Source organism: Phascolarctos cinereus, unplaced genomic scaffold, assembly GCF_003287225.1.
Source record: "Phascolarctos cinereus isolate Bilbo 61053 unplaced genomic scaffold, phaCin_HiC Scaffold_9;HRSCAF=440, whole genome shotgun sequence".
NCBI classification, from domain to species: Eukaryota; Metazoa; Chordata; class Mammalia; order Diprotodontia; family Phascolarctidae; genus Phascolarctos; species Phascolarctos cinereus.
In genome coordinates, this window is record NW_027556402.1 from 217,243,943 (window position 1) to 217,271,628 (window position 27,686).

General features: G+C 44.1%; 1 protein-coding gene across 2 annotated transcripts in view; it reads right to left on the reverse strand.

The window, feature by feature from the left end:
* BTBD10 (BTB domain containing 10) overlaps nucleotides 1–9,370 on the reverse strand; it is a 96,178-nt gene extending 86,808 nt beyond the window's left edge. Inside the window, exon 1 of one of the 2 annotated variants that reach the window (XM_021002044.2) lies at nucleotides 9,143–9,370. The gene's annotated coding sequence lies outside the window, so the exon portion shown is untranslated. The remainder of the gene's footprint in view (nucleotides 1–9,142) is intronic. The other variant, XM_021002045.2, reaches the window with a different exon arrangement.
* Between the last annotated feature and the right edge of the window lie 18,316 nt (nucleotides 9,371–27,686).

The following is a 27,686-nucleotide window of genomic DNA, read 5'->3' on the forward strand; positions in this document are numbered from 1 at the left end:
GAAGAATGCAGTAATAAATAACATCTAAATTAATGAGAAGAAAAGTGAAAAATACTACAGTTAGAAGAAAGTAAAAAAAAGGAGTAGGAGGGGGTAAAAAGCACCAAAAAGGCTTCAAAAAATGAGAAACATTCTGAAGAAGGCTCTTATTTTTAAAAAATGTAACTAAAAGGAAAAGCTTCGAGTGAAGAACATGTCATGTCACCAACCCATCGCTCCCCACGGTGGATTGCCCAGTCAATAAGCATATAATAATAAGAGCAACTAACATTTTATACAGTGCTTACTATGTGCAAAGCACTCTGCTAAGCATTTTGCAATTATTATCTCATTTTTCCTCACAACAAGGCTAAGAGGTAGGAACTATATTATCATCCCCATTTTACAGTTAAGAAAACTGAGACAAAGGTTAAGTAATTTTGCCCAAGGTCAAAGAAGTAGTGTCTGAGGTCCGATTTGAACTCAGGTGTTTCCAACTCCAGGCCCAGAACTCCATCCACTTCACCTAGCTGTCCCATTTATTAAGCACCTATTACATGTCAGGCATTGTGCTAAGCACTGGAGATATAAAAAGAGGCAAAAGATAGTCCTCAAAGAGCTCAAAATCTAATAGCGGAGACAATAAGCAAACAAATATGTAAAAACAAGTTATTACATACAGGATAAGCAGGAAATAATTAAAAGAGGAAAGGCACTAGAATTAAAAGAGGTCAGTAAAGGCTTCCTAGAGAAGAGATTTTAGTTGGGACTTGAAGGAAGCCAAGATAGAGATGAGGAGAGAAAGCATTCCAGGTATGGGGGACAGCCAGGAAAAATGCCTAGAAATGAAACTGAGTGTCTTGTTCATAGAACTGCAAGGAGGCTGGTACTAGATTACAAAGTAAATGGCAGCGATTAAGATTTAAGAAGGGTGAAGGGGGCTAGATTAGGAAGGACTTTGAAGGCCAAAAAGATTTTGTACTTGATCCTAAAGGACAAAAGGAACCGCTGGAGTTTAACAAGAGTGGGGGAGTGGGGGAGGGAGGAGACATGATCAAACACAATCAGACCTACACTTTACTAAAATCATTTTGGCATCTGAATTGAGGATTGGAGTAGAAGAAACGTAAGGTAGGCAGAATCAATAGTCGGCTAATGGCAACAGTCTCAGTGTGAGGTACTGAGCACCAGCATCAAGATGGTGGCAGCATCAAAGGGGAGAAGAGGTTGTATTCAAGAGATATTGCAAAGGTGAATTCGTGACTATTCCCTTTAAGATGTAACCTAGTCAGATTCTACTCAATTCACAAGTTATCCACTAAGCACCTTGTATGGGCCAGGCACTGTGCCAGGCCTAGGGATACAAATATAAATAATGAAACAATTTTTACACTCAAGGAGCTTACATTCTAATGGGGAGACAAGTGCACACATACACAGCAAGTACATATATATATTCAAGATATTCACATAGTACTTACTATGTGCCAGGAGCAAAGGAAGTGTTATACAGCTATATAAATGCTATTATTATTATTATTATTATTATTAGATATATAATGCAAAGTGAATAAATACAAACATATACAAAGTAGTTAAATAAATTCATTTGGGAGGGAAAGTACTAGCACTCTGAGAGGCTGGGGAGAATCAGAAAAGGATGATGCAGAAGATGCCTGACCTATGTCTTAAAAGAACAGAAGAATTATAAGAGAAAAAGACAGGCATCGTAGGAACGTGGAACGGCCAGTGTAAAGGCACAGAGATAGGAGATGGCATGTCTCGTATGAGGAACAAAAAGAAAGCCAGTTTGACCAGACTGCTTGGGAGAGGACAATATGCAATGACTAGTCAGTTAATAAGCATTTAATAAGCACTTACTATTAAGCACTAGCACTAAGGGATAATAAGTACTTACAGGTACAGTGATAAACACTGAAGATACAAAGAAATTCAAAAGACAGTCCTGCTTTCAAGAAGTTCAGTCTAAAGAGAGAGATAAAATGCAAACAACTAGGTACAAACAAGTTATATACAAGATAAATTGGAAATAACCAAGAGAAAAGGTACTAGAATTAATACAGATCAGAAAAGGCTTCCCGTAGAAGGTAGGATTTTATTTGGGGCTTAAAGGAAGCCAGGAGGTAGAAATGAAGAAAGATAGCATTCTAATTACAGGGAACAGCTAGTGAAAATGCCCAGAATCAGGAGTCAAATCAACAACCATTTATCGAGGACCTGTTAAAGGACAAGGCAGCTAAGTACTAGGGATACAAAGAAATTAGCAAAAAAAAAAAAAGTCTTGGCTCTAAAGGAGCATATAGTCTAATAGGAGACAACATGCAAACAACCATAATACAAAAACAAGATATCAGCAAAACAAATTAGAGAAAATCTCAGAGAGAAGGCATTAAATTTAAAGAGAACCAGGAAAAGCTTCTTGCAGAATAGGAGACTTCAGAGGTAGCTAGGCAGCTCAGTGGATAGAGCACCGGCCCTGAAGTCAGGAGGATCTGAGTTCAAATCTGGCCTAAGACACTTGACACTTACTACCTGTGTGATCCTGGGCAAGTCACTTAACCCCACTGCCTAGCCAAAAAATAAATAAATAAATAATAGGAGACTTCAGCTGACACTTGAAAAAAAGCCCATGAAGGTAGGAGGGAGAAATAAGGAGGGGCAGCATTCTAAGCATAGGAGATGGCCAATGAAAATGCCTGGAGTCCAGAGCTGGGATATCTTGTTTGAGGAATCAGGAGTATTACTGGATTGAAGAATACTTTGGGTTGGAAGAGGGTTGGGAGAAGGCGGTAGAAGAAAACCAGAAAGGTTAAGAGAGAGCCACTAGAATTCATTGAATAGGGAGGGGAGAGGAGAGGAGAGGGAAGGTACATGGTCAGACCTGTGCTTTAGGAAAACCAATTAGACAGCTGACTGGAGGATGGATTGAAGTGGGGAGAGATTGGAGACCAGATGATCAGATCTTTCCCTCCTCTCCACCTCCTTGATTCATAGGCTTTCATTAATTGTTGCTGTTGACTCATTTTCAGAGTCTCTGACTCTACATGACCCTATTTGGGGTTTTCATGACAAATACACTAAAGTGGTTTCCTTCTCCAGCACATTTCACAGATGAGGAAACTGAGGTGAATGGGGTTAAGTGACTTGCCCAGGGTCACAAAGCTAGTGTCTGAGGCCACATTTGAACTCAGGAAGATGAGTCTTCCTAACTCCAGGCAGGGCACTCTATCCACTGCACCACATAGTTACCCAATTCTGCTGTAATACTACTGTAATAGTCCAGGCATAAGGTGATAAGAGCCTATACCAGCAGGATGGTGGCAGTGTCAGAGGAGGGCATATATAAAAGATGTTATAAAGGTAAAATCAACAGAATTTGGCAAGTGAAAGTGAGCAATTTGTTGAGGAAGTCATCTCTAGGTGAGTTACCGGGAGAATGGTGGCACCCTCAACAGTAATGAAGAAGTTAATCATGAGAAGTCAGTTAACAACAATAAAGGAGACACCCACGATAATGTCTGAGTAACAGCAAAGAGGCCAGTGTCACTGGATCTAAGAGTACACTGTAGTGAAGGGAGGTTATGAAGGGCCTCTTTTTTTCTGCCTCCTGGCTTCCCTGACTTCCTTTAATTCTAACTAAAATCCCATCTTCTAAAAGAAGCCTTTCCCAACTCCTCTTAATTCTAGAGCCTTTCCTGTCTTAATTATTTCCCATTAGTCCTGTAGAAACAGGATTCTTTTTCTTGGACCAAAGAGTATGGTGGTGGGGAGAAATGGAAGAAGCCTTGGGGGGTGGGGATTTTGAAAGATTTTTAAACACTAAAGATTTTATATCTGATCCTGAGGTATAGAAAGCCACTGGAGTTTATGTGGATTTGGTCACTTTAAAAAAGAATATGCCTGTATTCCACATGAGAATATATTTCAGGTCACCAACACTGAGAAATGTTATGGAAATTTATGAAATTTATCACTATCACCCTAGTTCACATCCATATCCCTTATTAGAACTAGCTTTTGGAGAGCAGGGTCTTTCTTTGTGTCCCCAGTGATTAGCATAGATTTTTGTTGTTCAGTTGTGTCCAATTATTTGTGCCTGAATTTGGGGTTTTTTTGGGCAAAGATACTAATGTGGTTTGCTATTTCCTTCTTCAGCTCATTTTACAGATGAGGAAACTGAGGCAAACAGGATTAAGTGACTTGCCCAGGCTCACATAGCTAGTGTCTGATGCCAGACACTCAGGTCTTCCTGACTCCAGGCCCAGCACTCAATCCAGTTCACCACCTAGCACCCAGATTAGAACACAGTAAGAGCTTGCTTGCTGAATGCCCTTCAAACACCAGCAGTTCCCTAATTACTTTAGAATCAAATAAGATCATAGAGTCAAAGACCTAGATAAGGAACAGAACTGAAGAGGCCATAGAGATGAGGTATCTAAGCCCAGAAAGGGGGTCACAAAGATGACAAGGGTCTGAGGCAGGATTTGGCCTCACATCTTCCTGACTCTAAGGCCAAGGCCCACACAGATAGCATTTCAACAACTTCTCTGTTATTTAAAGTCCTTCACAATCTGATTCCAACCAACCTTTACAGCCTCATTATATGTTGGATTCCCCTTCTTCCTACATCTGACGGGCCAGACAAATTGGCTACCTTGCCGCTCCTCCCACGTGCTATTCCATCTCCTTTCTCTGGGCTTCAATGTGCTCTCTCCTTACTGCTTCCTCTCAGAATTCCAAGTTTTCTAAAGCTCAAGTGCCATCATCTACATGAGGCCTTTCCTTTCTGATCCCCTCAGCTAAGCTTTCTGGGCCCTTCCCACAAAAAAGAAAAACAATTACCCTGTACATAAATAATGATCCAAGTTTAGGCTGTCTCTTGCAACAGCATGTAAGTTCCTTGAAGGCAGAAAATGCTGTACACTAAATTTTTGGAACAGCACTCTCTCCTGGTTCTCCTCCTGCCTATTTTACTGTTCATTCTCAGGCTCCTTTCCTGGATCCTCATCCAGATCACACCTTCTAACTGTAGGCGTCCCTCAGAGTTCTGTCCTGAACTCCCTTCACTTCTCCCTCCCTTCATCTGGTGATCCCCTCAGCTTCCATGATTTAGTTACCATCTCTATGGGGGACATCTCCAGTCATCCTAATCCGTGTCTTGCCACTGGGCCCAGATGGCTCTGGAGAAGAAAGTGAGACTGGTGACTTTGCACAGCCCTCCCTCACTTAAATCTAATTCACCTGCAAGTCATGGCACCACCTTCCTGATGTCATGGTCTTCTCTGAAAACGAAGGACAAACAACAACCATCTCTATGCTGATGACTCTCAAATCTACCTACACTGTCCTGATTTCCAGCCTCACACCTCCAACTGCCTTTCAAATATCTCAAACTGAATATGCGATAGACATCTTAGGCTCCAAAACTGAACTCATTATCATTCCCCCTACACCCTCCCCACCTAACTTCCCTGTTACAGTCAAGGCAACAGTCGTCCTTGACTCCTCATTCTCTCTCATCCCCCATATCCAATCTATTGCCAAGGCCTGTCAAATTCACATCTGCAATAGCTTCTTGAATACATCCCCTTCTCTCCTCTGACACTAACTGCAGGTAGTCATCACCTGACAGGAACTATTGTAATAGCCTGCCTCAAGTCTCTTCCCACTCTAGTTGTCCTCCATTCAGCCACCAAAGTGATTTTCCTTTTAAAGCACAGATCCAACCATGTCACCTCTGAACTCAATAAAATCTAGGATTCCCTATCACCTCCGGGAACAAATACAAAATCCTCTGTTTGGCATTCAAAGCCTTTCATAACCTAGCCCTCTCCTATCTTTCCGTTCTCTTACACCTTATTCCCCACCACATACTGTTCTATCCTGTGCCACTGATATCCTAGCTGTTCTATCAACAAGACACTCCATCTCTTGGCTCCTGGCATGCTCTCTGTCCCTCATGCCTGGAATGTTCCTATCTCTACCTACTGGTTTCCCAAGGATCCTTTAAGTACCAACTGAAATCCCATCTTCTACGAGAAGCCTTTCCCAACCCCTCTTAATTCTAGAGCCTTCCCTCTCTCATTTCCTACATATCCTATCTACAGTTTGTTTCGTACAATATTTGCTGTTGTCTCCCCTGCTAGACTGTGAGCTCCTTGAGAACAGTGGAATTGTTTGGCCTTAGCACCTGGCACTTAAATGTCTGTTGATCATCACATTTTTGTCTTTTCATCTCCAGTGCCTGGGATAGTGTCTGGTACATACTTGGTGCTTCTTAAAGGCTTAGTATTTGAATCATGTTAACAGCTTCAAAAATCATCCACCTCAACAGTTTAATTCCTCCAATAAATCTTTTCATGGTCAACTTTGAAGGAAAGGTGATGCAGCAATAGCACTGACCTTGGAGTCAAAATACCTTGACTTGGGACCTGATTCTAACCACTTAGTAGCTGTGTGATGCTAGGCAAATCACAAACCCAGGAAATGATAACTTCAGGCAATGAGAATTTAAGTGCTTTCCTACTAAAAGCTAGGGCAGTGGCCTAAGTGCTATAGAGACAAACAAAGGTAAAAACTTTGTTCCTGCCTCACCTAAAAAATGGGGTGATAAGTTATAGTACTCTGCTGTCAAAAATCTGTTGTGGGGGCAGTTAGGTGTCGAAGTGGACAGACCACCTGAGTTTAAATCCCGCCTCAGACCAAACATTTGACACTTACTGTGTGACCCTGGGCAAGTCACTTAACCCCAACTGCCTTAAAAAAAAAATCTACTGTGAAATTCAAATGAAGAAGCATACATAAAATCCCAAGGTTTGCAACTATACTAAACAGGTCTAATTAGAAATTTAGAAATTTTTTCCTTGAATGTACCTTCCTCCATTCTTTATGGATGTAGGGGATCGTATAAATTATTGCATACATATGCTTTGATTTTTTTCCTTTTGTCGATACTTTTTTCTACCCTTATTCTTTGTTTCAAAGGAGTAGGCGGAGAAATGAGGGTGATATAAAAACAAAAGTTGTCAATAAAAAATAAGATTAAAAATAATATTAAACAAAAAAAGAGCTCTTCCTTACTCTAAGCTGAAAGCTGTCACCTTTTGCTACCTACCTATTACTGGATCAGTCAGTCAAAAGCTCTTAAGAGCCTACTATGTGCCATCTACTGCTGGGGGTCCCTTTTTTTTTTTTTGCTTTTTTTGGTGAGGCAATTGGGGTTAAGCGACTTGCCCAGGGTCACACAGCTAGTTAAGTGTCAAGTGTCTGAGGCCAAATTTGAACTCAGGTCCTCCTGACTCCAAGGCTGGAGCTCTACGCAATGCGCCACCTAGCTGCCCCTTCAGGGTCCTTTAGAGAAAATAAATCTAATCTCCCTTTTTCCATATCATAACTCCTCAAATTTTAAAAGAGCTATCATGCTACTCACTGCCCTACACCCTCCCTCTACTCCAACATCTCTGACTCTTCCCACTACCTCTCATACGTAATTTCTAGACCCCCAACCTTTCTCTGGACATACTCTTCAGCAACGTCCTTCCTTAAAATGCAGTACTGAATATGCTATATCTGAGAACTTTAAGAGTTCATCAGGACGCAGCTCGGTGGTGCAATGGATAGAGCACCAGCCCTGAAGTCAGGAGGACCTGAGTTCAAATCCAGCCTCAGACCAAACACTTGACACTTACTAGCTGTGTGACCCTGGGCAAGTCACTTAACCTCAAGTGCCTTAAAAAAAAATTTCATCAGAACTCTGACACACCTCCTAATTTAGGGCACAATACTTCTCTATATACCAACGTAAAATCAAAATAGCCTTTCTGGCAACTAGTGCCTTCACATCCTGCCTGGGCCTACCCATCAACTAAAAGGCTCTTTCATATGAATCCTAGTTAGACCAAGCTCACCTCCTTTTAGTACTTAGCACACACCTGAATTCTCAACCAAAGTGGAGATATCTTTATACAAGGTGTCCTCAAAGGTCTTAGATATCTTTGGAGACACCCTTCTATTTCTTCTCACATTAAATTGTATCTTCTCAAACTGGCCATTAGCATTAGACTGAAGAGAACATCAGCTATGTTTATTATGTTTATTTTTATAAATACACACACACACAAACGTATATACATTCGTCTTACCCATATACCTATAACGTATTTTCTATATGTGTATAACATCTATTGCCTGTGTAAAATGTACCTTTTTATATATGTATGCGTTTACATGTTTTTATTTGTGTGTGTGTTTCTATACATACACACATATGTACGGAGGGCAGCTAGGTGACAAAGCACATAGAGGCCCGGTGTAGAGACAAGAAGACTCCTCTTCCCGAGTTCAAATCTGGCCCCAGATACTTACTAGCTGTGTGACCCTGGGCAAGCAGTCACTGAACCCTGTTTGCCTCAGTTTCCTCATCTGTCTGATGAGCTGGAGAAGGAAATGGTAAACCACTCTGGCATCTCTGCCAAGGTAACCCCAAATGGGGTCACGAAGAGTCAGACACGACTGAACAAAAGTGTGTACAGACACACCCACACACGTGGATCCCAGTTACTGGCATGGTAAGAGTCCATAGAAGCCACCCCCAGAACAAGCCAGCCAGCCAAGCCGGGGCGCAGGCGGCAGGGAGCTCGGCGAGCCGGCCCTGCAGCTGCCGCACACGCCTGGAGCCAGCCCCTCACCCCCCGCATTTCCCAGGGCGGCGCAGGCTCGCTACCGGAGCGGGTCCGAGTGGATGGAAGAGGCGCTGGACGAGGCGGAGGAGGGCGGGGGAGCCCCACGTGAGGCGCTGTCACCGAACCAAACAGGGCGGCCGTGGGCAGGTCGAGGCGCTCGGGATCCCCAGGAGCCCTTCCCCCTCCCCGGGCCGCGCCCCCATTGTGATACCAACCGGCTCTTCTCGCCGCTGACCAGAGAATGACTGCCGTGGGGTGGGGTGGGGCGGGGCGTGGAGAAGAACATGAGTGGGTCAGTGCGGAGACAGCCCGAGGAGCCTGGGTCGCCGGGGCCGCCCAGCACGGGGGGGAAGGGTAGGGATGGGGGCCCGGGGCCGTCCCATTCCCCACGCTCCCGGGTCCCGACCGCGGTGCCGCCCCTCAGGCGCTCCCTCCCGGCCCGCCCTCCCGCGCCCTCCTACCTGCAAGCGGCCCTGACGCGTCGGCCGGGGCCGGGGGGCCGCGGGCCGGCGGCGGGAGTGGGAGCGGCGCCTGCTAGCTCGCAGCCCGGGTGATGGCCCCTCCTTCTGCCGGCGCGGCCACGGCGGCCACTGCTGAGGAAGGAGCTGCCAGGGCCAGCCCCGAAGATTGCAGGCCGGCTCAGCTTCCTCGTCTCGCGAGAGCCTGCGGGCCTGAAAAAGCAAGGTTCCCCCCCCCCGCGCTCTCGCGAGAGGCCTGGGCTCCCGAGCCGTCGCGGGGCGGAGCGGCAGGAGGGAAGGCCTTTGCTGAGGGGCGGGGCCTGTCCTTAAACGATGACGCCCCGCCCCCCGCCGAGTCAGCTGGCCTAGTGACGTCCTCCTGGGCCTCTACGGGCTCGCGTGCTCTCAGGTCACAGTTGAGTTTCCGGGTGGGCGTATCCCTCCTCCCAGGCTTCCCCTCTCCCCGGTCTCCGTTAGGAAAACGCGGGGAACCAACAGTTTTGAAAAGCCCATGGACCCTCGCGTGGAGGCAGTCGTGGCTCTGATCCAGCTGGTGCGCAGACTCGGTGCGGGCAACGGCCCCACGAAGGGAGAGCGGGACGACCGCCTCGGGGGAGGAGGAGACCTCAGGGGAAAGGCGCCCGACGGCAAAGCCCCGGGAGACTATCCCGGCAGGCCGGCGCCTCGCGCGAGGTCCCCGAGCACGCGCGCCCCGAGGGCGCCCGCAGCCGGCGGACCTTCGTTAGCCCGGGACCTCGGCGTCCCCGACGGCGCCGCCCGCGCACAGGAAGCGGCGCTCCGCCTGCAGAGCCTCCCGGGCCGCGACCGCGACCCCCGGCGCGCCGAGTGGGAGCCTCCCCGAGGGGGCCCCAGGACCGCCCCGGCGGGCGCCGCGTCGCTCCGGGACCACATGGAAAGGCTGGTGAAGAACCAGTGCGCCTTGCACGAGTCTCAGAAGTCCCTGCACCTGGCCATCCGGGACCTGTCCGGCAAGGTGGACGTGCTGGCCAGGACGATTCCGTGTGCGCTCGACTCCATCACCAGCACCCAGACGAACCTGGGCAAGAATCTGAGCTACCTAGGGAGACAGCTGTCCAACATGGAGACCACCCTGGACCGGTTTCACTCCTGGACAACCTCTGCTGGCAAGCCTGACGGCCCCGTGCTGGCCTGGGCCCCTGGCCCAGCCGAGCCTCGCCCAGGCCCCGACCGAGCAGACCTCTACCCCAACAGAGACCTTGCCAGCGCCATTATCTTTGATTAATCCATTAAAGTTTAACTTCCAAAGGAAAACCTGGGAGGGACTTGGAGGGACTTCCCGCCCCTGCCCCGAGCCCAGCCAGCCTCGGATGGGTCTGAGTCCTATTGGGAGGGAGGGTGGACACCTCTCTGGGGAACCCCAGATCTTTTCCCCCCAGTGAGCCCCCAGGAGTGTCCTTCCTCCCCGTCTTTGTCACCCTAGGCCCCAACTCATCTTCCAGCCCAGGGCAGAAGGAGAGACTCACACAACGCCTTCGGGAAAAATGTAGGACTGAGACCCTCCAAGGATAACGAGGGTGTAATGGAGTTAGGGGTGTTGGACCCAGCACTGATGAAGGAGTCTAAGACAGTGGGGGGAAATCAGCTTGGGGTGGGGGAAATGAGAGTGGGAACAGTCAGTCGTGAAGGATTCAAGGTCTTCTAGGCTGTGCCATAGTGATGATCTTCTAAGAAGTATAAATATCCCTCAAGAAAACAAAGATAGCAAGAATAAACCGTTGGGCTAGGGAGGGTGAAATGAAAGAGTTGAGGGACCAAGCCTGGTCCTTTTTCTTGTCTAAAACAGCTGTTCTCGGATTACAGCAGAACAGTGTCTGAGATTAATCAGTCAATCCTTGGGTTTGTTGTAATCGAGAAAAAAGCTAGTGTTTGCCTGCAGCTTAGAAATACATGTAAGAGGGCAGCTAGGTGGTGCGGTAGATAGGCCATGGAGTCAGGAGGACCTGGGTTCAAATTCAGCCTCAGACACTTGACACTAGCTGTGTGACCCTGGGCAAGTCACTTAACTCCAATTGCCTCACAAAAACAAAAAAAAGGTGGTAGAATCGTAGTAGTTCTTCTTTCTCTCTCTTTCAACTTCTAGTCTATTGCTCTTTGGGGCATCTAGGTGGTGTAGCAGATAGAGCTCTGGCCTTGGAGACAGGAGGACCTGAGTTCAAATTCTGCCTTAGACATGTGACACTATCTGTGTGACCCTGGGCAAGTCACTTAACCCCAATTGCCTCCCAAAAAAAAAAGAAATACATGTAAGATACATAGATAGCCCACAAAGTAAACCCAGGGGCTACTTTGGCAACATCTGAGGATACCTGGGCCTCTGAGATGAAGCAATCCCTTTATGCTGGCTACTGAGAGAACCACTGACTTAGTGAACCTTAAAAAGGGGTTTACTTTGTGGGTTGTCTATGTATATTACATGTATTTGGGGGGGGGGTGAGGCAATCAGGGTTAAGTGACTTGCCCGGAGTCACACCCCTTTTGCCTTGGCACTCTGGCCCATTAAGTGAGTGAACTCTTCTTGGAGTAGTGGAGGAGAAAGTTGGTACCCTTCCCCACCTTGGCAAGCTGTAGAGCTTTTGGCAGTGTATTTATGTACCCAAGTAAAGCCAGAGCCTGTGTTTGGGGCTGCCTCTTCTGTTTTAGTTTGGTTTTTTTTCCTAAATGTAGGTCACTGAGCAGGGATCCTGAGAATATTTCCAACCTTTGGAGGCAACCTTGTGAGTTCCAGCACTAGAAATCCTGGGTCCCTTAGTCAGAACCGACTGGCAGCAGTTGAAATATTTTGTAACTACCCCAGTGCTTCTCTGAGAAGATCACCACTGATAGGAAGGAAAGTATAAGCCCTGGCCTGGCTTTCAAGAAGACATGGGCCTGGTTCAGACAAAGTTAGGGCCAAGGTGAAATGTAAAATGCTTATTTAGCGGTCTCAAAAACCGCTTCACTTTTTTTAATGTTTGCTTCAGCCTTCCAGAAGAATATAATAGTAGTTATGGTGTATGCTTGTTTAAGACTTTGGTCAAGGCATGCTTGTGAGTCTCATAGGGTATTTCTTTTGTATGGAGGAAATACATAGCTGTGCTATACCTGATCTACATTGTATATTGAGTACCTTATTTCTCCCCCCAGTTTGGGGGAGTCTCGGGACAAGAGCCAAAATCTAAGCTCTACGTAATTTTCACTGGTGCTCCGGTGTTAGGGTGTAAAGCAAAACCAAAGATGAGAAAAAGAACCTGACCTCTTTATGAGCCATGCTCCGTAAGACTAAACCCAGTCCACATTTGTGAGTCCAGAGCTGAGAAGGACCCACCTAATAAAGAGGGAAAGGAGGGGGAAAAGGATCCTACTAGGTAGAATTAAAAAAAGCAAATGCATTCAAGGTATGTGAGATTGGGGAGTAGTTGTTCAGTTGTGTCTGACTCTTTGTGACACCATACAGGGTTTTCTTGGCAGAGATACAGGAATAATTTGCAATGTTTCCTTCTTTGGCTCATTTTACAGATGAGGAAACTGAGGTAAACAGATTTAAGTGACTTGTGCAGGATCACACAGCTAGTAAGTGTCTGAGGCTGGATTTGAACTCAGGAAGATGTCTTCCTGACTCAAGACTAGGCACTCTATCCAGTGCCATCTCACTGCCGTGGAGGGGATGGCTAATATAAGGGCATAAAAAAATCAAACCTTAAGTACCTTCTGAGTGAAAGGCACTATGCTAAGTACGCAATTGGAACAAAAAGAAAAGGAAAAACACCCCTTGAGCTCAAGGATCTCACATTCTAATGGGAGAGACAACATGCAAGTGTAAATACTTGATGTATACAGAGTAAATGGGAGGTAACATCAGAAGGCACTAGCTGTAGGGGAGACCAGAAAAGGCTTCTTACAGAAAGTAGAATTTGAGATGACTCTTTAAGGAAGCCAAGAGGCAGAGATGAGGAGAGAGCATTGTGGGCATGGGGAGACAACCAGAGAAAAGACTGAGTCAGGAGATGGAGTTCTTTGAGGAGTAGAAAAAGCCAGTGTCACTTTATCATCAAATGGGGTGGGGGAGGGGGGAGAGAAGAGTAGGATATAAGACTGAAAAGATCAGAAAGGGATAGGTTATGGAAGGCTTTACAAGCTGTTGAGAGGATTTATTTGATCCTGGGAGCAATAGGGAGCCACTAGAACTGAGTAGGGGAATGATAACGATCAGACTTGTGCTTTAGAAATATCACTTCGGCAGGTGAACAAAAGGGACTTGAAGCAGAGAGACCAACCAGCAGGCATAAGTTGATGAGGGCCTATACTAGGATGTCAATTGTGAGTGATGAGAAGGGATATATAAGGTGTGTTGTAAAAGTAGAAAGGTTTGGGCAACAGATTGGATGTATGGGATGAATGGAAATTAGGAGAAAGACAACTTGGGTGTCAAGAAGGACACCCGGATTGCAAGTATGGGTCAATGGGAGGAAGATGGCGCCCTTGGCAACAGTAGGGAAGTAGAGACAAAGAAAGGCTTTAGGGGGAAAGATAATGAGTTCTGTTTTGGACTTAACTGCTTTTAAGATGTTGATGTAACCAACACAACCCTGAAATTTCATCCACCCACACCCAGCACTCTGGCAAAACTGGCAAAAGATGAGCAGAATCAGTGCTGGAGTTGTGGGGAGATAAGCACACAGCTGCACGGGGAATCGAGCTGCGAATTAGTGCAACCATCCATTTTGGAAAAGAATATGAAGTTAATGGAAATAGAGAGACTAAAATGTCCTTACCCTTTGGTCCAGAGATTTCAGTATAAAACCTATGTACTCCAAAAGGTCATTGATGATGAAAGAAAGTCCCCAGATAACCAAACTATTGATAGAAGTACTTTTTGTGGTAGCAAAGAATTGGAAACACAGTAGATACCTATTGATTGTGGGACTGCTAAGCAAATGAATGTAATCTTATGTTACTTTGCTGTAAGAAATTATGAATACGATGAACAAAAAAGCATGGAAAAAAGTACTGATGCAGAATGAAGTAAGCAGAGGCAAGAAAGCAGTATATACAGTGATTATGACAATGTAAATAGAACAGCCATAAATAATGAAGTAAATATTGTAAAATGATAAAGGAACAAGCTTGGCTACAAAGAGCAGTATAACACACCTTCCCACCACTTCTGCGGAGAGGCGAGAGGCCCACGAGTGTGGTGCGTTAGTGTAACACGCCTTCCCGCCACTTCTGTGGAGAGGCAAGAGGTCCACAAGTGTGGTGTGTTAAATGTATCTTCAGTCTTTCCACGTATTCGTGGTTGGTCTTGCTACTTTTTAAATCTTCTCTTTCTCTTTTTCGTTTTTCCTTTGAAATAATTTGTTAAATGGGATGACTCTTTCTGGGAGAGGGGAAGGGGAAGGATATTGGGGAGAATTCTAGTGATGTAGAAAACAAGACATCAATAAAAAGTATTTTTAAAAATATTTATGGAACATGCAGTTCTAAATGCCCAGTAGGCAGCTGATGTGCAAGTGGCATTCAGGAAAAGGGTTTGGGCTAGATAAATAGATCTGACAATCTTTATAAAAGATTGGGGATAATTGAACCCCTGAGAACTAATCGAATCGCCAAATGAAATACTATAATGAGAGATGGGTGCGAAGGATAGACTCTTGAGAGATACCCATACTCAAGGGCATTACTTGGACACTGCAAAGGAGAGTGAGAAGACAGGGTCTGCAGGGTAGGAGGAGAACCAGAAGAGAGCAGCAGCATGAAGCCCAGAGAGGAGAAAGAGGTGATGGATAGTCAGAGGCTGCAGAAAGGTCAAGAGAGATGAGGATTCAGAAAAGGCAATTAGATTTAGCAATTCAGAGACTGCCAGTAACTTTGGAGAGAGTGGAACAGGTTAGCTGGTGAGTTTGGAAGCCAGACTACAGAGAGTTCAGAAGAGAGTAAGAGGAAAGGAAGTGGAGGCATGTGGTGTAGACAGATTTGTCGAATTTAGCCAAAAAAAGGAGAAGAGTTGCAGAGCAGTAGCTAGTGGGAATGATCAGATCAAATGAGAGGTTTTTTTAAGGACAAGAAAGACATGATGATATCTATAGACAGCAGGGAAGCAGCCAGGAGATAGTGAGACACTGAAGATTAGTGAGATGATAAGGGATACTAGGACAATCTTTTATAGAAGACCGTAATGCAGTGAGATTACTGGTGCATGTAGAGGTTTGCCTTAGCAAAAAAAAAAAAAGGGTCACATCTCAATGTGAAACTAAAGGAGAGGATATAACAGAAGGGCATCCTAGTGTCATGAGATGAAGAAGAGGGAGCTTTACAAATGACGTCCATTTTTTTCAGTGAAGTACTTAGAAGGGAAGGTTCTCAACTGAAGGATGATGGGGAAAAGACTGCTATAAATATTTTTGCCCAAGAAGCTTTTAACCTGGTACCTATTAGCCCTTTGGGCAGCTAGCTGGTACAGTGGATCATCAGGCCTGGAGTCAAGAAAACTTGTCTTCCTGAGTTCAAATCTGGCCTCAGACACTTACTAGCTGTGTGACCTTGGTCAAATCACTTAACCCTGTTTGCCTCAGTTCCTCATCTGTAAAATGAGCTGGAGAAGGAAATGGCAAACCACTCTAGTATCTTAAATGGGGTCATGGTTGCATATAGCTGAACAACAAAATTAACCCCCTCGTTCAACAGATGAAGAAACAGGCCCAGAGCAATTAATTAACTTGCCCATGGTCACACAGGTAGTAAGTGACACTACACAGAGTCCAAACAGAAAAATTCCCTATGGATGTTAAGGGCCTCCAATGCCCTTGTTTGTGGGTCACTGTGCTGATTACATAAAGTCTGGGAACATGACAGAGCCTCTTAAATGAAATCTATAATCACTCAAAAGAGTTTGATCTAACCATACTCACAGGAAAAACCAAGTGGATGAAAAGTACTGCTGTCCAGATTATGAGATGCAGGTGGATTGATAGCTTATAGAGTTGGTCCCCTAAAATGTGTATCTTGGACAGACTGAATATAGAAATTCCCAGAATTAAGCAGGAAGAAGCTCGGTCACCTTTGGAAAACTTCATAGTGTTTTTTAATGAACTAAGCCTTTTGCTGAAACATCCATATTTTTCATCAATAATATCCTGGTTATGCTGTATGGCTTTGAGTCATGTAATAAAACCATAGTCTGCAAAGAATTAAAATTAATGATCACCCAAAGGTCAGTGGAGAGTTGCATGATGGCTATGAGTAAGGTACAATGTATCACCAAAAAAAAAAAAAAGGTACAGCAGCAGTATTAAGGATGTGATCAGAAAAGGAGGAGGGCTTTGTCATATAACAAAAATGAGGAATAGTGGACAACCCTCATTAGACATTTGTTTACAAGCTGAATCAATATAAGGCAGGATAGTATAGCAGATAGAGGTGGACTTGAAGTCAGGAAGTCTTCATCCAAATCCCACCTCTGACACAAACAGGCTATATGACCCTGGGCAAGTCATTTAATCTGTTGGTGCCCCCCCCCCCCCCGCAGCTGACTGTCAGACTTGAAAATGCATAGAAGGTGCCTGTCTGATGTCTGCATCAGTTGAAGGAGTTTTCTCATAGTTAGTTCTCTTTACCAATGGAATTACAGGTCTAGTACCATTCTATCCCATCAAGAGATTTAGCAGAAGGTCCCAAGCATGTTGAGAAGATATGGAATCTAGTCCTATAAAAACCGGTTTTAAATTTATGCCATGAAGGGGTTGCAATCTGCGGGGAGGGAACGCCAGCATTGATGTGATGACAAATCCATTGAATCTTGTGAGTAAAGGATAGATTCCACTAAAGAAAGTATTTTGAGGGACATTCATCTAAGGAAACAAACCAGTTGATTCCAGGTAGGTGCCCAAAAAGCGAAGTTTAAAACAAGATCTCCCAAAGAGGCTGTTTGTTGAATTTGAATAGGGATCACAGGGGACTCTGACTGCTGAGATTAAAGCCCAAATCCATGTGAAGAGTGTGTCATGCTTTCCATAGAGATGTCAAAGGCAATTTTATATGGAGGGAAAAGGGTCCCTCCTTCCCCAGGAGACAGTTGTGCTCTATTAGTCATATCCCTTTAATGATTGGGGAGTGGGGCTTTTCCTTCCCTTGAAGTTGGGGCTGACCAAAGTATTCTAAACTGCCCAGTTAACTTTTATTCACCAGAAGAATCTTGTAGTAACAACTTGCTCAAAGATCTCCTAGGTGGGGCAGCTAGGTGGTGCAGTGGATAGAGCTCCAGCCTTGGGTCAGGAGGACCTGAGTTCAAATCCGGCCTCAGGCACACAACACGCACTACTAACTGCTAGCTGTGTGACCCTGGGGAAGTCACTTAACCCCAATTGCCTAGCAGAAAGGAAAAAAAAAACCTTAGATCAAAGATCTCCTAGGCATTGTTAAACTGCACTGTGCTGGAGTCTTCCTTCCCTTCTCTGAACCCAGCTAATCCTTTCCCGTTTACCCTGTTCATACTTCCGACAGAAACATGATTTACCTGCGGTAAAATCAACAACCAGAGGGGATTTCAAGCACCTATTTGTGCCCACTTTGACTGTTGTTGGATTATCCAGTTAAAATGAAAGATAATCCCAAAAAGAGTGGATGTCTAACCCAGACGGTTATTGTAGCTGAAACACTTTGCAGTTAAGATGTTCACAGCTTAGAATTTTCTCATTGCAGACCTAGCTTTCAAACTTCCCAAAACTAAGAGAGACATGATCACACCTTGGACTTTGTCTTCACTTGAAACTTCTCAACCTCCAAAATCTTCAGCAGAGCCTCTCTCCGCGGCTATTCCCCTGTTCCCCCACTATAACTTCCTGAATTTCAGCCTTTCCCATTCCTCTATGCCCTTGATCTCTAGCTACTTCCTTAACTTTTCCCAGTTTCCTAGTCTAGCAGCCCTCTTCTGGCTTCATCTAACCTCCTACCCTAGCCTGGATTCTATGGCCTTGCAAATACTCTAAAATTCCATCCCTTCATTTTAGGCCTTTCCTGTTGGGGGGCTTGGGTGCTTATGTTTGGGTGCTTGTACTTGGGCCCCAATTTCTCCCTAGCCTCAGAAACACTGTCCCTTGATAATCATTTAAGATCAATTGAGCCCCAATAAGGGCCAAAAACCTAAATTAATCTTTTTCTCTCTGAGTGAACTAAAAACACCCCTTCCAGTGTCAGCAAATTCCAGGACCAGATAGAGCTGATCAGTATTCTTCCTGTTTGCTATCACTGGGCCCAGGATGTCTGGGACCAGATACTCTCTTGAATAATGGGACTTTTCTTATCTTGAGTTTCAATTGAGAACTGACCACTCCTTAACCACTCCCTAATCCCACCCTGAATCCCCTAGTTAGCATATTTGACATATGTTTTATTGCATTTTATCCTATATAAACTTTACCTGTACCTCTCTAAGGTTGCAGGATCCTTTAAGAATCCTTGCCCTCTGAAAAGCGTAACAATAAATCTTTGCCACCTTGAATTAAAGAATGCTTGAGTCTGTGAATTCTTTCCAGACGGCCAGTCCTGTACTCCGGTCTTTGAGGGGTCACCACCTCTCAACCTCTCAGCCCCGCAACATTTCCCACCTTGTAACTCCTGAGCCCTGGTCACACGTGCTGCCCAATGAGCATTAATGTAAAAAGTCGTGAAACTGCTGACCTGACTCATTAGAGCTTCAGGCTGTTTGACTTTAATTACATCATCTGCATAGCTCTTCTTTATCCGTCGTCGTTGTAGTTGCTATTCAGAATGTCTGACTCTTCATCCATGGGGTTTGAAGTTTTCATAGCAAAGACGCTGGAGTGGTTTGCCATTTCCTCTTCCAGTGGATTAAGGCAAACAGAGGTATTTCACCTCTGTAACTTAGACTTGCCCAGAGTCACACAGCTAGTAACTGTCTGAGGCCAGATTTGAAGTCAGGTATTCCTGACTCCAGGCTCAGTGCTCTATCCTCTGAACCACCTAACTGCCTCCCATCTCTTGTAGATTCCCTATCCCCAGCTCACCATCCCTGTAATTTTCCAAACCAAACTGACACTTCTTTAGTCCTATGTGTGTTGTTTGCCCCATTAGAATGTAAGCCTCTTGAGAATAAGGACTATCAGGGCAGCTAGCTGGTGCAGTGGATAGAGCACTGGCGGTGGATTCAGGAGGACCTGAGTTCAAATCTGGCCTCAGACACACAATGCTTACTAGCTATGTGACCCTGGGCAAGTCACTTAACCCCATTGCCTAAAATAACAACAACAACAACAAAGAGAATAAGGACTATCTTGGCTTCTATATTTGTATCCTCAGCGTTTAGCAATCTATCAATGAACAAATAAATATATTAAGCATCTACTATGTGCCAGCTACTGTTCTAAGCATGTTAGCACAGTGCTTAGCAAATAATAAGCACTTAATAAATGCTTTTTCACTCACTGACATTCCATTTCCTCACTCTCAGTAGAAATTTCCTGCTTAGGAAATAGACTGACCTGCACGCACTTCCTCAGATAAGTTCATAGACACCTCAGAATATACTTATCACCGCTCTCTGTCAAAAGTTGTGTCTTTAAGCATCCATCCTCCTTCCCTCTGAGGAAGAGGCATTCCTCAATGACATGTTCCTTCCCTCATTCAGTCTTTTCCCCACATGTTCAATCTTTCCATCTCACTCAACTTATAAATAATCTCAGTTCTCCCCTATCCTGAGACTTGTTATTCAGTAGTTTCAGTCGTGTCCCACTCTTCATGACCCCATTTGGGGTTTTCTTGGCAAAGATGCTGGACTGGTTCGCCATTTCCTTCTCCAGCTCATTGTACAGATGAGGAAACTGAGGCAAACAGGGTGAAGTGGTTTGCCCAGGGTCACCCAGCTAGGACATGTCTGAGACCAGATCTGAACTCAGGATGATGGGTCTTCCTTAGTCCAGGTCTGGCACTCTATCCACTTCAACACCTAGCTTCCTTTATCCTAAAACTACAACAACAAAAACACAACCTCAAGGGGTTAGCTTAATACCTTGAAGAGATAGGTGCTCGATACATTTATTGAATAAAAAAATGAATGAAATTGTTCATTTCCATTCAGCTGGGGGCTTTGTATTTTTAAGCTTCTTCTTAATGTCACTACCAGATGTCTGCCTCATTTAAATCCAATTCATTTGCAAGTCATGACATTACCTTCCCAATGTCGTGGTCCTTTTTAGAACAAAGAACAACCAACAATTAATAACCTGTGAGTAGTACTGGCTGTCCCACTAAGGACCCAACTGGCCAGTTCTGGCTGGGCAGCTCAGCTCGCTCTCTTCCTTCCTTCCTTCCTTCCTTCCTTCCTTCCTTCCTTCCTTCCTTCCTTCCTTCCTTCCTTCCTTCCTTCCTTCCTTCCTTCCTTTCCTCCTTCCCTCCTGCCTTCCCTCCTTCTCTCCCTCTTCTCCCTCCCTTCTCTCCCTCTGTCCACATAGGGAATCATATCCTTACCTGAGGGTGCTCTGCCCAAAGGAATATATATTTTGATCCCTGAAACCTCACAAAGATATCTAAGGATTTACAGGCTAGATTTCTTTTTTAAGGACCATGCCTTAAACCCAAATCACTCTGTCTCATTGATTGGCCAATAATAGGCCCCAGACCAAGCCTCACTGTTTGGGCTCTGATAGCTCAGAGTGAGCACACGTGGTAATTGTTTCTGTTTTGGCCAGAAACTGAGGAACTTCCCCTCCCAAATTGATTTTTTTTCTTTTAACTAGATGAAAGAGGCCATTCTTTGCCTCATTTTTAAACTAACCTTAATCATGGGCTTTGCCTCATATGAACTGAGACCTGTTAAACACTTTAACTTAAAAAGGCCAAGGTTTCCTGCTGCAGACCAGGGCCACCTCTGGTCATCCTGATCTTTCAGATGTCATGGTCCTCTTTGAGAAGGAAGGACAAACAACAACCAGATGTCACTGACCCAGTGACATAGGGTCAATGTCACTCCTAGACTGTGAGTTCCATGAGAGCAAGGACTATCTTTTGTCTTTGTATCACTAGAGCTTAGCACTTTGCCTAGGTGCTTGAAGGCTAACAAAGCCTTACCCTGCAGCCTGGCACATAGACAACATTAGGGGACAGAGAGACAAGTAGGGAGAGTCATCGAAAGTCACTGGACCCCAGAATTGCACAAATTGAATCATGTGGTTTTCATGTTCTTTCTTCTTTCAAAATAGTATATTGTACTACCACTGAATAAATGAAACATCCTGAAAAAGCAACCCAAAGGCACAGTTTTCCTCAGCTTCTATCTGCTGCTTCCAGGCATACCACAATAGGAAGAAGGGTTTCACTGGGGTTACTGGTAGAAGCTGCTGTCTCCCAGTCCCACAGATAAGTTTGCCCTGTCTTCCTGACTGTGGTAATATACTTGCTCTCAATAGAAGAGGGAAATATATATATGGAGAGAGAGAGAGAGAGAGAGAGAGAGAGAGAGAGAGAGAGAGAGAGAGAGAGAGAGAGAGAGAAAATACCAAGACTGCGAAATCTATTGGTCTTTTAAAAATCTTTGTCTTTGATCTCTGCTGCATTTAACAATGCTGACCACACTTTGCTCGTGAAAAAAAAAATCTGTCCTCACTGAGTTTTCATTACTGTCTCTTGGTTTTCTGCCTACCTATCTGATCACTCCCCAGTCTCCTTTGTCAGTGTATCATCCATATAACAACCCCTAACTGAGTTTCCTAAGGCTGTGTCCTGGGCCCTTTACTTGGTGACCTCATCAAATCCCTTAAGTTTATCATGTCTATGACTATGACTCTCAGAAATATATATGTGTGTGTGTGTATATATATATATATATATCTCCAGCCCCAGTCTCTGCTGAGCTGCAATCTGGTCTTATCTATTCCTTTATTGTACAATTCAAATTAAAGCTTTCCTTCCAAATTTTCCTATTTCTGTTAAAAGCACCAACATTGTTCTAGACCCTCAGGTCTATAACTTCAATGTCATCCATGACTCCACACTCTCATCCCACATATCCTGTGGATTGCCAAATCTTGCCATTTCAACCTCTACAACATTTCTCCAATATAACCTTTTCTCTATTCATACAGACTCATCACTTCTCACCTAGACTATCAAAATGGTCCTTCCTGCCTCAAGCCTCAAGTCTTTCCCCTCTAGTCCATGCTCAACACAGGTTACAAATTGATCTTCTTTTAAGTGTAGTTTGGGTACTCCATAAACTCCAGTGACTCCTTTTTTGCCTTTTGGATCTAATGTAAACTCTTTTGTTTAGCCTTTGAAGATCTACATAACCTGTTCCCTGGGCCCTTTGATCCTAGGGTCAAATGAGGTAATATTTGTAAAATTACTTACCACAGTACCTGGCACTAAATAGGCAAATACTTGCTCCCTTCCCCCCCATCAACACTTTTCCTTGTACATTACCTCTTACACTCACTCTGCAATCCAGTCAAACTGTCCCTCTCTCAGTTGCTCGCACATTGCACTCCATTTCCTATTTACCTAGCCGTCCCCCTTCACTATCCCTTCTCACCTCTACCTCACAGAGCCCCTCTCTTCTTTCAAGACCACCTCCAACACCAACTTCTCCATGAAGCCTTTCTTGACCCCGCCCCACAATTGCTAATACCTCCCTTCTCTTAAATACCTTAGTTGTTTTTTTTAACTATTTGTTTGATAATAGATTTATACTGTTGTCTCTTCTATTTGAATGGAAGCTTCTTAACAGTTGGGACTGATTTTTTGTATTTGTGTCTCCATTTAGCACAATGCAGGGCACATAATAAGCATTTCATAAATGTTTGTTGATTAATTGCTTGACTGATACACTAGTATAGAGACTGTAAATTTCTGATTCTGCCCATTGTCTGTGGTTATGTAGTAGGTAAGCATGACCCCAAGTAGCTGTTTATGCCTTGCCTGACTTAAATGCCTTCTCCATAGAAATGCTACCTATAACAACCTAACATGGGATTTTCCATGCAGCAAGTACTTAATAATTTTTTTTTAATTGCTGAAACTTGCAGCCACAAGAGGTGACAAAACTCTTGAGTGCTGCACCGGCCACATGAAAATATAATTAACAATGTAAGTAAAAATACAATACAACATAGGTGGTTAATTTGAGGGTTTTTTTTTTAAAGCCAATATGGAGCAACTAGGTGGTACAGTGGATAGAGTGCTGGGTCTGGAGTCAGGTAGACTCAAATCTGGTCTCAGACACTTACTAGCTGTGTGACCTTGGGCAAGTCATTTAACCCTGTTTGCCTCAGTTTCCTCATCTGTAAAATGAACTGAAGAAGGAAACGACAAACTACTCCTGTATCTTTGCCAAGAAAACCCCAATGGGATCACAAAGAGTCAGATATGACTCAACAACAAGATGTCAATACGAGTTAACAGGGATCCATTTCTAATTGAGTCTGACACCCCTGGTTTACCTGCAGCCTTCTGTAATTCTTTCCTTCCTGTCTCACTCTTGGGCAAGAGACCTAGGATCCTACTTAATCAATAGCTTCAGTAGGACTGGTCTACATTGTATTCACTTTTAAAACAATCTCCCACAGCACCTAGTAGAGCAGCAAATACTCCATAAAATGTTTGATGAATGAATGAATGAAGCTCGTCCACTTAAGTTCCCGTCCAAGGACCTACCTGTGATTCCTAAAGGCTATGCTCTGACAGTGAAGCTTAATCTCTGGAAGGTATGAAAACCTTTTCAAGTCCCTTCCAGCTCTTAACTCTGTAGTCTTAAGGAGGGCAGACTGATGACCACCTATGACTGCTAAAGACCAGCTAAATTAACTCATTAATCAACCAACCAATCAGTCAGTGAGCATTTATGAAGTGTTTTTTCAATGTGTCCAAAGGCATTGAGGATACAGAGACAGAAATGAAACAAATCCTGCTCTCAAAGAGCTTACGTTCTACCAAGGGAGACAGCATGTACATATATAAGTATGCACAAAGAATCCAAAATTAAGCCAAATACAATGTCTAAAGGGGCTACTAGGTGGCCCAAATGGATAAAGTGCTGGGACTAGAGTCAAGAAGACCTGAGTTCAAATCCAGCCTCAGATACTTACTAGCTGTGTGACTCTGAGCAAGTCATTTAACCCTGTTTGCCTCAGTTTCCTCATCTGTAAAATGAGCTGGAGAAGGAAATCGCAAACCATTCCAGTATCTTTGCCAAGGAAACCCCAGATGGGGTCATGAAGAGTTGGACACGACTGACATGAAATGAAGCAACAATATCTAGATCCAAATTGGCCAGAGTGAGCAATTTTTCATTCCTAGTGACTTCTCTAAATCCTAGGGATTGAGATCTTTCTGTGTGGAGTGAACATTTCTACGCACAATCATACATCCTGGAAATATTGAAGGAAGCATTGTGATTTAGTTAGCATTTTGCCTAAGCAATGAAACAAGCAGTCCATCGAGTAACCAAAAATGTGTATAAGTTTTGGAACCAAAAAAGCTGGTGGGTATGATCAGTATTTGGCAATTCCATTCTATATAGCCTAGGTTCCAAGAACATATTGAAGTGATATCCAAAAGTGGTTCAACACACACACACACACACACACACACACACACACACACACACACTATTCTAAAAGAAGACTTAATTAGCTTCAAGCGGAAGAAACGAATGAAACTAAAACTGTCTAAAGCCTTCCCCAGCATACTCCACCTAGACTGACTATTGCCCCCTTCACTTCTATTTCAACAGAAACAACTCCTCCATGAAGATTAATTTGCAAGCCTTCCTTCTGTAAAGGGACAGTGAAATCCTGGGAAACCTCTAAAGCCCAGAATGCCTCAGCCTTAGCATTCCTTAACCTCTTCAGAACTCAACAAACATCTATTAAGTACTTCCTGCGTAAGCAGCCTGTTTTACCCCTGGCAAAGTCCTGGACTCACATGGATCTTATTCCAGTCAGTCATAACCAGCCCAGTTTAACTAAGACCCAAAATGCCACTGGCTTCTTCCCTGGTAGTGTACAAAAGCATACTTTTTAAAATTACAAAATCTCAGAAGGAGAAGGGATCTCAGAGGTCAGTAAGCTGACCCTGTAGTTAAGCAGGAATCTTCTCTGCAGCATCCCAATAAGTTGCCATAAAGCCTCTACTTGAATACCTCCAATGATGGTGAGGTCACTCTCCCTGGAACAGCCCATTTCACTATTAGATAAATATAATAATAACAACAGTTAACATTTATGTAGTGCTTACTAGATGCCAGCTACTATGGTAAGCACTTTACAACCATTATCTCATTTGATCCTTACAACAATCCTGGGAGATATGTGCTATCATTATCTCCCTTTTACAGATGAGGAAACTGAGATAAACAGAAGTGACTTGACCAGGGTCACACAGCTAGTAAGTGTCTGAGGCTGGATTTGAACTCATCTTCCTGACTCCAAGCCAAGTGCTCTATCCACTGTACCACCTAGCTCTCTCTAAGTTCTAACTGTTAATTCAATCAATCCAGCAAGCATTTATGGAGTGTTTATAATGCACTAGGGTACTCTAGGCCCCAAATTTGGCTATTCAGTTCCTACTCATTGAGCATCATTCTTCCCTCTGGGGTCAGGCAGAATAATAGTATAATAGTAGCAGCTCACATTTCCATACTGTTTAATGGTTTACCAAGCACTTTGCTTCCAGAAGCCTGGTGAGATAGATAGTAGATATACCCCCATTTTACAGATGAGACAAATGAGGAAAGTGACTGACCCAAGGTGAGAGACTGATTGTAAGCGCAGATTCCTAATCCCAGCCCAGGTCAGGTAATGCAAAATTCACTGCCCTTCCATTAAAACGCACCATGTCCATCAGTCTCATGTCTCTTCCATAGCACATCCCTTCAAATAGGAGGATAGTGATAATGTTCCCCCAAACTAAGTGTCCAGGTTTCCCTCGATCAATCCTGCCTAGTATAAGTTGATTTCTGAAACTCCTCTTATTATCTGATATACCTCTACATCGGGATCCATGCCTTAGCCAGTCCCCAAATGCATGCTGAATTATCTTCTGGGTCATTTTGTCCTCTCGGTTACCCTTATAGGATTAGGATGCTTCTTTCTTCCTTTGAGAGGACTGAGGATTGACATGTTGTATTTTATGTTATAACTTTCTTTAGACTGAAAAGATTTCCTTCCCTAGAGACTTTATTCCAGGACAGAAGCATGGTCAATCGATAACTAACAGAGCTAGAATGGGAAGGAACCTAAATAGCACCTAGCCAATCTGCATCATTTCACAGGCGAGGACGTGGAAGTCCTGAGATGTTAAGGGATTCACCCCTAGCAGATCGGGGTATGGTCACATGCCTTGTTTTCTCCAGTGTCAGACAGCTGTCCTGTCTTCTGGGAGACTCTATGTGTAAAATGGGTGTGACAATAATTCCTGTCTGTATAAGATCGGATGTTCAAACCCTGGCTCCCTGCCTCTGTAATGCTGCACAAGTCATCTCATCTCTCCAGGCCTTAATTTGCTCAGAAAGTGGGCATCATAATAAGATTTGCATCCCCTAGCTCAGAGGGTTTTGAGGAAAGTTTTCTACAAATTTTAAAGTGTTATGTAAATGCATGATTACTGAGAGAATTAGCCCTTAGGAAATGTGAAGAGGATTAAGCAAACATTTTTTTAAAAAATATGAAAACTTTTGATTTCCTTGGTACAGGGAATGAGGAACTCCCTGTACCAGTGCTTCTACCCCTAGAGAGTTGCCTGGGCACTGAGAGGTTCGACACTTTATACAGGGTCCACATAGCCAGCGTATATCAGAGGTGAAGCATGAACCCAGATTGTCCTGTTCTGAGGTCACCTTTCTATAGACTATACCACACTGCCTCCTGATGTAAGGTATAAAAATATGGCTAAGGACAGAAAATGGGATTTCATTGGTGTAGAGAACTCCCAGATGAGGAAACTCCTTCTGCCAACACATACTGGCACCTGTTCTGGAACTTAAGTCTTAGAGAGTTGAACAGAACACTGAAATAAAATTTAAGTGACTTGCCCAGGGTCACACAGTCAGTATGTGTCAGAGAAAAGACTCAAATCCAGGTCCTACTTGCTCAGAGGCCTACTGTCATTCCACTGTACCATGCAATTTCTCTTAATATAAATATATTGCTGTTTTTCAGTAGTTTCAGTCACCTCTGACTCCTAGTGACCCCACATGAGGTTTTCTTGGCAAAGACTCTGGCATGGTTTGCCATTTCCTTCTCCAGCTTATTTTACAGATGAGGAAACTGAGGCAAATAAAGTTAAGTGAGCTGCCCGGGGTTACACAGCTAGTAAGTGTCTGAGGCCAGATTTGAACTCAGTAAGATGAGTCTTTCCAATTCCAGGCTCAGCACTCTATGCACTGTGGCGCCACCTAGCTGCCCTAAATATGTGTGTGTGTGTGTGTGTGTGTGTGTGTGTATAATTTTAATTTATATATAAAACTAAAATTATATACATATAATTTTAAAACATTACAATAGTTAAAATACATGTTTTA